Source organism: Talpa occidentalis, unplaced genomic scaffold (genome assembly GCF_014898055.3).
Source record: "Talpa occidentalis isolate TD23 unplaced genomic scaffold, MPIMG_talOcc4v2.1 talOcc4.7, whole genome shotgun sequence".
NCBI classification, from domain to species: domain Eukaryota; kingdom Metazoa; phylum Chordata; class Mammalia; order Eulipotyphla; family Talpidae; genus Talpa; species Talpa occidentalis.
In genome coordinates this window covers 7221839-7231455 of record NW_023605083.1, presented here as the reverse complement: position 1 = coordinate 7231455, position 9617 = coordinate 7221839, and the positions used below count along the sequence as shown (strand labels likewise).

The 9617-nt window shown below is 59.3% G+C and overlaps 1 long non-coding RNA gene across 1 annotated transcript; it reads left to right on the top strand.

Moving 5' to 3' along the window:
* Positions 1–1192: 1192 nt before the first annotated feature.
* On the top strand, positions 1193–3563 carry LOC119231921 (uncharacterized). Its single transcript, XR_005121965.2, has 3 exons — positions 1193–1414; positions 2771–2897; positions 3123–3563. It is a non-coding gene; the product is annotated as an uncharacterized LOC119231921 (long non-coding RNA).
* Positions 3564–9617: the final 6054 nt, after the last annotated feature.

Here is a 9617-nt window from a genome sequence, read left to right as displayed (position 1 = left end):
AGGTGGACACCCCCCCCCAGCCCCCCCAGGGGCCAGACACCCCTCCCCCAGCCCCCTCCGCGGCCAGACGCCCCTCCCCCCCCCCCAGCGGCCAGACGCCCCTCCCCCAGCCCCCCAGGGGCCAGACACCCCTCCCCCAGCCCCCTCCGCGGCCAGACGCCCCTCCCCCAGCCCCCCCAGGGGCCAGACGCCCCTCCCCCAGCCCCCCCAGCGGCCAGACGCCCCTCCCCCAGCCGCCCCGCACCGCAGAGCCTCCCGGCGAGGGCGCCAGGGCGCGGCCCCCCTCGTGGGGTCCCCCGCGGGGTGGGGCGTCGTGCGGGGCGCAGGGCTGCGCGGGAGCGGGGGGGGGGGAGCTCGTGGCCGCGGGTGTGGCGCCCCCTGCGCGAGCGGCTGGGAAAGGGCCGCGTTGTGGGGCGTGCGGGGGGGCTGCGGGGGGTGCGCAGGGGGTGCGTGTCTGGGGGTCCCTGGGCGCGGGTGCGGGGCTGGGGGCGCTGCCTTTGTCCGCCCTCCTCCCTGCAGGGAAGGGGGGAAGGGCCCGCAGAGGCTGGGGAGTCCCTTCCTCCCCTCCACGCCCCACCTCTGGGCGCCGGCCCGTCCCCAACGGGAGGACCTGAGGGCGCGACCCCTCGGGTTCCCCTGGGCGGACACGGAGTTTCCTCGTGTGGCCGCTTCCCCGCCCACAGAGCTGCCGTTTCTTTGCGAGTAAAATGGGGTGCGCAGCTCCTCTCAGGGCAGCTCTGAGGACGCTCGGGCCATGGCAGACAGTCTGGGGGTACCCGGTGGGGGGCTGGCTGGCAAGCCGGCGGGCGCAGGGGAGAAGCCCCTCTGCGGCGGGGGAGGACCGAGGGCTGGTGGCGGAGGCCCCGGTGAGGCCGCAGGAGCGCGTGGGGTCAGCAGTGGAGGCCCAGGATCCCCAACCCCCCTTCTCGCCTACCCAGGTCAGGGTGGGGAGCTGCAGTTTCCCCGGGGACCCCCGAGCCCCCCCTCCTGCCAGGACGCAGCAATCAGGACTGAGGGTGGCAGGATCACTGATGTGCGGGGGTCGGGGCAGCTGTGAACCTCCCGGGCCCCCTCAGCCCCTGCCAGCCTGGGGTCAGCAAACCCACCAGCCACGGTGCTGGCCCCCCTGCAGTAGGTCTCCCCTCCTTCTGTGGCCACCCACTGCTCTCCCTCCCTCCCCCCACCAGGTCATGCGCAAAGCAGCGGCGGCCCTCACGCCAGACACCAGCGCACCCTCACCAGCTGCAGACCCCAGACACCAGCGCACCCTCCCAGCTGCAGACCCCAGCCCGACCCCCGGAGAGTCACCTGGAGAGTCAGGAGAGCTGGGGCTTTGACATCATCTTCAAATCATCGCAGCTGTCAGGAAAGCCCGTCTGCCCGGCTAGGGGAGAGGAGGACAGTTGAGCCCCGGGTGAGGCAGCCTCTCAGAGGAAGGAACCAGCGGGGCAGGGAGGGGAGCGCCCGGCGCAGGAGAGGGCCGGGTGTAAGGGAGATCGGGGCCTTCCACAGCCACGGCCCTGCTGTGCAGTCCTTTGGCCTGCACCCCGTCTGTGACCCCAGGGTGACAGCTGTCTGATGTTCCTGGTTTGGGGATATTGAGGAGGGAGGTGGCCGGAGGGGCACGAGCCCTCACCTCCCTTCCTCTGAGTGTCCCCCCATTCTAGCCTGCCTCACGACTCCCCCCATCAGCTCTGAGCTTCTTGGGGGCCAGGCCTGTCTGGTTCTTCCCATGGCCCCCCACCCCAGCAGAGCCAGGCAGAGAGAGGCCTGGGAAGAGTTCGAGGCTGCTGAATGCTGGGTGGGGGGAGGGAGGCATGTTTCTTTACCCAACCTAGTTATTTATTGAGCAGCTGCTGTTTCCCAGGGTCCCAGCCAGGCATCGCCAGTGCTCCCTCCAAGGGCTCCCAGCTCTGCCAGGGGCCAGCTACTAATTACACATTATTTGATTTTGAGGCGGACACAGGCTCAAGGCAGGGTCTGTCTCCCCACTTGAATTCCCAGCCTCTTTTCCTCAGAAGAGCGGGGTCTGGGCTGGGCTGTGTGCCAGGAGGCCCGGGCAGGGCCTGGCGTGTGGGAAGATGCTGCACAGCTTCGGACGACAGCCCGATCCATGCTGGGCGGGGCTGGCTGGGAAGGGGCGACCCAAGGTCCCTGTGGTGGAGAGGGATGGAGGTGAGCCCGTGTGAGAGAGACGGCAGCCATCTTTGCTGAGGGCACCCGTGGACACAAAGACAGGCACTGAAGGAACAAGAAGTGCGGGGTTTGCTGCCAGGGGCCAAGGCCCAGGCAGGCAGATGGCCCAGGACCGAGGGCACGGGCAGTCCAGCTGGGCCCGGGCCTGGGTCAATTCGAGGCCATCCTCCTCCGCCCCAGAGGGAGACCCTGCCTGCCTGGTGTTGAGTTTTGAGTGGAGAGGAGGGATTTTATGGCCTCCGTGAGGGGAAGCAGCAGACAGGCAGGGGGTAGATGGCTTTCCCGGAATCCCAGATCGCGCTTTAATAATTTGTTTCAGAATTAATGTCCATTCACGCCGTCTTCACTGTTCCAGCTCATTGGAAGATTAAATAAAAACCCGCGCCGCCCTCCCACCCCCCAAATGGAGTCGCGACCAGCCCCGTTCTTTCCGGCTGGGCTGGCTGCCTGAAGCCAGCGCAGGAAATAAATCTCCCCGAGAAAACCACTTTGCTCACACGATTTCAATCCAACAGGGCATAGTGGCCCCAGTCACTTCTTGTTTTATTTAGCTGATAATCTTTTATTGTATCAGGAGACCCTCAAAGAAGAGCCGTGTCTACAAAGGGCTGAGGCCTCCTCCAGCCGCGGGCCCGCGGGCCAGCCTCCCAAGTGTAGCCTGCGCTGTATTTCGCCTGTGGCAGTGCCTGGTACCCCGAAAGGTACCTTAAAGGGGATGGACCTGGGCTGTCCCTGGTTCCGGCATACAGGTCAGGGCCTCTGTGGGGGTGGCCAGGCCTCACCGTACCTTCTGGGAATCAGGCCTCGGGACCCAACCCAGGGAGGACCATCAGCCAATGAGACCACGAGGTATCATTCATTCATTCATTCACTCACTCCCTCACCCACTCAACAAATATTTATTGTGTGTCTTCTTTGGTAATAAGGGGTGACCTGACAGACAGACGACCGCCCTCCTCAGCCCCTCCCGGAGGAAGCCTGCCTCTGACGGCATCATCGGATGAACCTTTCCTCCATGTTCTCTGACTCAGGCATATTCATTTTCCATTTGGTTTTTACTTCATTTGGATACCAAGTAAGGAAACAAAGATATGAATCAATCATATTTAGAAATATTAGCAGGTAGCATGGTCTAAAAATAAGTAAAAACAAATGTCACGTCAGAGCAGCCCACGATTGGATAATGAGCATGAAAATCTTTCCAGTGGCCCTCTTTACCCCGGTGTCAGTTCAGCTTGTTAGGTGTTAATAACTTTCCCACAGACTGAGCTCCTGGAGTTTATAAATCAGACCTGGCGTGTCTGTCAGAACTCAACCTGGGCCCGTGGTGTTCCTGATCGTGCTAAGGTTTACCAAATGTTACGTAAATAAAGATTGGGTTCTGATTTCTTCAAAAAGTTACTTTTCTAATAAACCGCTTGTGTTGAAGTTAATGACAGACTTGCAAGAAGTTGTAAAAATAGCGTGGGAAGTCTCAGGTACCCTTCCCGCAGCTCCCCTCAAAGGTGCTATCTCGGTGCAGCTACAACATCAGAAGCAATCACGCTGCAACACGCCTGCTAGACACGGCCTGGCCCCGGCGCCACCGGGCTCTATACATTCTCATTTCTGTGTGTGTTTCTCTGCAGTTTAAACCCATGACCGGGGTGCCCTCGACTGAACTAGGTGGCAGCTGTCAGATGTCATCTTGTCCAGCGCCTGCCTCCTGGGCGTCCCCGTCTCTGCTGTCATCAGCGCCTTGTACAGGCTCCTGCTCATCCGCGCTCATTGAAGGGCTTTGCATCGTGACAGAGCTTCATGCCTTAATGCCAGCCTCATTCCGCTAGGGTGGTGGTGGAGTGATTGTGGCGACTGTTGGCACCCCTTTGCCCTGGTGTGACCATGTGGAATGTGCAGAGAGGGTTGATGATGCAAAATGTACCCGGGATTTGTTTTAATGAGGTGTGATAAGGGGACAGACACAGCACAGGCCTGGACATAGAAAGCAAGGTTTAGAATTCTGGCTCCCACGCGCAGCGGTGCGGTCAGGGGAGAGTGAGGGTGACATCCGACAGGGCCTGCCTGCGGGGTGGCTGTGTGAAGACACAGGAGGAGACCCACTCTCACAAGGCAAGGAGAGAGGCTTCAGAAGAAAACGCCTCTGCCTGCACTTGACATTAGACATCACCTTCAGGACGGCGAGAAAAGAAATCCTTTTTTTTTTTTTTAAAGATTTATTTATTTATGCACACAAGAGCGGGGGTATAGGCCAAAAGTATGGGGGGTGGGCGGTGAGAGGATTCACCAGAGCCAGAGTAGGGAACAGAACAGGCAGACCGACTGAAACACACTGCTGAGGGGAGCAGCGGGCGCGACAGGAGAGGTCTGCTGCGCCATGTGGGTTGCTCCCTGGCCGGCTGGGCATCAAACTTGTGCTGCAGAGGCTGCGGATTGCTTCATAGTGCGGTGCTTAACCCCTTGCGCCACCGCGAGGCCTTAAATCCCTTTTCTTGAAGCCTCTCAGTGCACAGTGCTTTGTATGGCAGCCCCAGTGAGCTAACCTCCCTTCAGTACATGAATCTGCCTTTGGGGGAGTGAGCGGGATGGCCCCGGCCCCCAGCAGCTGGTGCCAGATCAAATTCAAGACACCCAGTTCCATTTGAATTTCAGATAGCTGGTGAATACGTCTTTAGCATATATTGAATGGGACGCACTGATGCTAAAATGCTTTGTTCATCAGAAATTCAAACTCAGCTGGCTAGCCTGCATTTTCATCTCACCTGGCCTGAGACTCCCGCCAGGACAGCAGCTCTCAAGGACACCAGGCCAGTCCCTGCCGCCCACCCCGGGGTGGGTGAGAGCCAGAGGCTGCTCCCAGGCCCGAGCGCCTCTCCCCAAATGGTTCCCATCTCCCGCACAAACATATTTATTGGGCTTGATGGCAAACAGATTATGCTTGTCCTGGGAAGGGCAGCTCAGAAGAGAAAACCTTGAAGTCCGGGAAATAATGATGAGGGGAGTTAAATTAAAGTGCATAAAATCCTCCCAAGAGATAACGTCAGGGTGAGTTACAGGCCCGATAAGGGACTGGGGGCTCGCAGAGGGGCTCAGAAAGGTCGCTTGGCAGCACACGGAGGACCAGGAATCATAAATACGGGGCAAGATGCCCAGCCAGGGTCACTGGGGTGAAAATATTGGGGTCATTCCAAAAACAATTATCCTGCTTGGTTTGCTCTTTGGGTCTTGTAAATCTTTCACCTTTTATAAAAGATTTCTGGGGGAAAGAAGCACTTTGGAACCTTTAACTGATTTCTGTGGCTGATTCTTGGTGGTTCTGCTAAAAGAAAACAAAACGACAAAGGGGAGAAAGTAATTACCCAGCATCCTCAGGGGCACAGGGATGGGCCGACGGGCTGCTTCTTATTCCTCATTCTTATTCCTTGAGAGTTTAAGCTGCCTTGGTGTTTGGCTCACCTCAGTTGGAGTCTGGACACCAGTTAACAATTAATTTGTTCTGTTCAGTCATAATGGGGCTCTTGATGCTCAGAGGTCCTGTGTGGCGGCCATCTTAACTGCCGAAGAAGCCATCTTGAGTCACGCGTCAGCCATCTTAACTGGGGTGTTGTGTGTCAAGGCTCATGGCACAGCTCCCAGAACTGGAGGGTGGGTCTAGGCTGTGCCTGGCCTTGTGTTCTCTGCTCTACTGTATCCCATTTTCTCACTGTCTGTCCAAGGGACCCTGGTTGGAGCTCTGTGCCTCTGTTTCTATCTGGGTTCTGGGATGATTGGTAGCACCGGCAAAAGGCATCATCCCGCCCACAGGAGTTTATTGAGCAGCTGCTATGTGCTGGCCACAGTGTCAGACCCCGTGCCTCATGCTCAACCAGGTGCTTCGTCTTCAAGGCAGTCCTTTCCTAGTTTCTCTGGCCCTCTGGACAAATGTAGCCACAGAACTGACTCTCTCTCAGAAATCTCTCTGAACTCTATTTGCTCATTTAATCCCAGAAACCTGTCAGAAACCTATTGCTCATTTAATTCTCATGACCCTGGAGATGAAAAGCTGAGACTCACAGAGGCGCAGTGATGGTCTACATCACACAAACCAGGTGAGGTAGAGCTGGGACTTCAGCTCTGACTCCAGGACTTCCCAGTGTCCCATGCCTCTCGGTGACAACAATAAAGGGGTACGATTGTGCCGTATGGAGTCAGATGAATCTTGTGTTGCAGTTTCTGCCCTGCTCTCCAGCCTCTAGTTGTGTAGCCTTGGGTGCGTCACCGAGTGGTCGGAGCCTCCCTCTCCTCCTGCCACAGGGTGTGCTGCGGGGCCTCCAGAGCCCACTGCCGGTGGAGGCTGTTGTTCGTATGTGTATAAGAGAGAGTTGTCCCCAGGCATCTTTCTCCTCCTGCCAGCTCCCATCAGGATCTCTGCATCAAGCTGAGGGAGTATTAGCTGTGTGGACTTGGATCTCCTGTAGCTTCAAGCCGGACTGAAGTGTAGGGGAGAGTTAGGGAGGGGTCAGGGCTGCAGAGGAGGTGGTTATGTGTTGCTTGGCCAGACTATGCCTGCCCCAGACTGAACTCAGAGTATTGACATAGGAATTCATTCATTCATTCAATCATTCATTCATTCACAGCAAATGGGGAACAAGATAGACTCAGTCCTCCAGGTCCAAAACTCATCTCTAGGAGTGGGACACAGATTGGAGCCAGAGAGGCCAGGGAGGAGGCTGGTGATGATGGCAGTCTGGACAAGATGGAGAGGTCTGGAAAATCCCCATCCAAGTGCTTGGGGTAACTGAGGCTCAGACAGGTGATGTGACTTACCTAAGGTGGCCTGACTCCAGAGATGATACTCTCAGCCCGTACCTGACATGCCTCCCTTGGGTTGCCTGAAACAGCACAGCCCTGAGTCTCAGTCACTCACATTCCAGAAATGTATACACACGCTTTAGCAAAAACGTTGCTTGAGAAAACACTGCACACGCCAACCCCTTGCTGGACCCACTCACATCTGCAGGCTGGCTGTGCCCGTCGTGGTGACGAGCCCCTCCCTGGGGTCCGGCGCGGCCCTGTTCAAGCCCCAGCTCTGTCCTTCACAGCTGTGTGACCTCTGGGGATCGACACACATGAGCCTTGACTTCCTCACCTGTGAAACGGGATAATGACGAGGTGATCCTTAAGGCCTCGGCCCAGGCCCGGCCAGAGGAGGTTTCCACCGAGAGCACCTGCCTGGCTACAGAGACAGGGAGTCTGCTGGCGGCCTCTCTCTCCTTTGAAGAACTGGAGAGTTTCTGGAAAATACTCCTTGACCTGAAAAAGCCCCAACTGGACGCTCCTGTGGGTCTGCTGCAGACATGACTTTGCAAATCAGATGTGACAGGGAAATGTGTGCCAAGATGGTGGCCAGCTGTTCGGCTGTGGGGACGGGCTGCTTGGAGACCAGCACGGCCTCCTCAGAGAGCAGACGGCGCAGCCTGGCTGTGCCCAGAGCACAGGTGTGTGAGGGTGGGCGCCCCTGCCAGGGCGGGGGGAGGACGAGTGGGTGCTCAGGGATTAAACTCACGTGCACACGCAGTCACACACGCACACACACACACGCCCACTCGCGCATACAGGCTGTGGCCCCCACAGCCCCTCCTTCACGTCCATATTGAGGCGCTGGCCCGCGGGGTGCAGGCTTTGGGGCTGGAGTCAGAGCAGGGCCTTCCTGGCGGGGCCCAGCGCCTGCACCCGGGTCTTGTGACCGTGGAATGACGGAGGAGTCCAGCTTTGTGTGACTTTGAGGGAAAGAAAAGGTATTTAGCGCAGGGGCTGCCCCACGCTGAACGGGACGAGATCCCAGCCGCTCCCGGCCCTGCCCTCCGCTCCGGTCACGGCCTCTTCCCGAGTCCCGGGGGCCGCGGGGGCCGCCAGTGGCAGTAGCCCTGCCCGCAGCGCCGGGAGTGGGCCCGGGGACGTACACGCGGCCGCGGCGGGGCCAAGGAAGACCCTGCCCGGCTGTGCCTGCGGCGCTGGGGAGACGAGTCCTGCCCCGGGCTGGGAAGCCGGGCCCAGGCCCCGCCGTGCGGAGACGGCCTTTGCAGGGGGAGGGACGAGGCCCGGAAAGGGGCCCGCAGAGCCGAGGGAGGACAGGCAGTGACACCTCGGCCGCTGGCGACGCGAACTGATGAAGATGCGTCTCTGGCGCGGGAGCCGCGGGACCTCGCTGGGACCTGCCCCAAGGGCCCTACCTCATGCTAGGCAGGGACGCAGATACGTCCCTTCCCCAAACTCAAGCCCTTTCCCAACGTGGAACAAGCCAAGGAGCCCGGGGGTAACCAGCAGGAGCCCCACTTTCTGGTCAGGGGAGGATTTATGGGCTAACCCCGCAGATGACCATGTGGCAGGGGCCTCGGTGCATGTCAGCCCTGGGGCCTGAGGAGCTGCAGCCGCGCCCAGACGAGGCCACCTGAGACCAGGGAGAGGCCGCAGCCATCTCTTCTCGTTCATGCTTCTCTCCTCAGGTGGGACTGGACTCCCCTTGGGGCAGGGGTGTCTTGGCCTCCAGTGCCCAGGCCCAGCAGCTCCCATGACAGATCTGCTCAGCCCGGAGTGCTGGAAAGTGTCCCGACCCGAGGACCAGGTGTTCCCAAAGCAAGCCCTGGACCAGCCCCCCGGGCCTTGAGGACCTGTGCTGGGCGCGGAACAGGGCAGGTGTTGGTGGCCATTTGTTGAATGAACGCTAAATGCTTACCTTCCTCCAGAGTTGGGGAGCTCACTCCCCATGAGGGCGAACCACTATCATCTCATTCATGGTCACCTTGGAGGGATTCCTTGGGCCGCTTCTGGGCGGCCTGGAATGGGGTCCCTACCTCGGTCCCAGGGGTCCCCGGCATTGCACAGCAGCAGCTCCGTCCCGCCACGCCTTCTGCTGGCCAGGACGGAGACACTCTTTGTAAACCAGGTTAACGAGCCACTGCTTAATGGCAGATGCTGGTCGGGGCCCAGGCTGTGGCTCCCCTGTCGATCCACGCATTCTATCATTCCCCGAAAGGGATTAGAAAGCAGAGCCGTCCGTCTCCCCGGATCTCAGGTCTTCACGCGGTAAATTCCTCGTTCTGGCTAATGATTGCTTAGACAGTCGGCCGAGCGAGCCCTGCTACACACAGCGTGCTGGTGACGGCTCCGACCGCGCCAGGTTCCTGCCTGTGCAATCTCTCCCGGCCCTCCCGGCAGCCCCCAGGGAGGTTTCATTCGTTCAGCCCCCATTTCACAGAAGGGTTCTCAGAGAGATGGGGGGATTCACCAAGGACCATCGGGTGGTGACTCATGGCCGGAGGGGCCAGGGTAAGTCCCTGCCCTTCTTTCCCCAAAGGTAGCTGTGAACACCCCTCCCTGCTGTTTTCAGAGCCTCCCCCAGGCTGATCTTGGCTTAGGAGCCTGTAGCCAACGGGTCATTCACA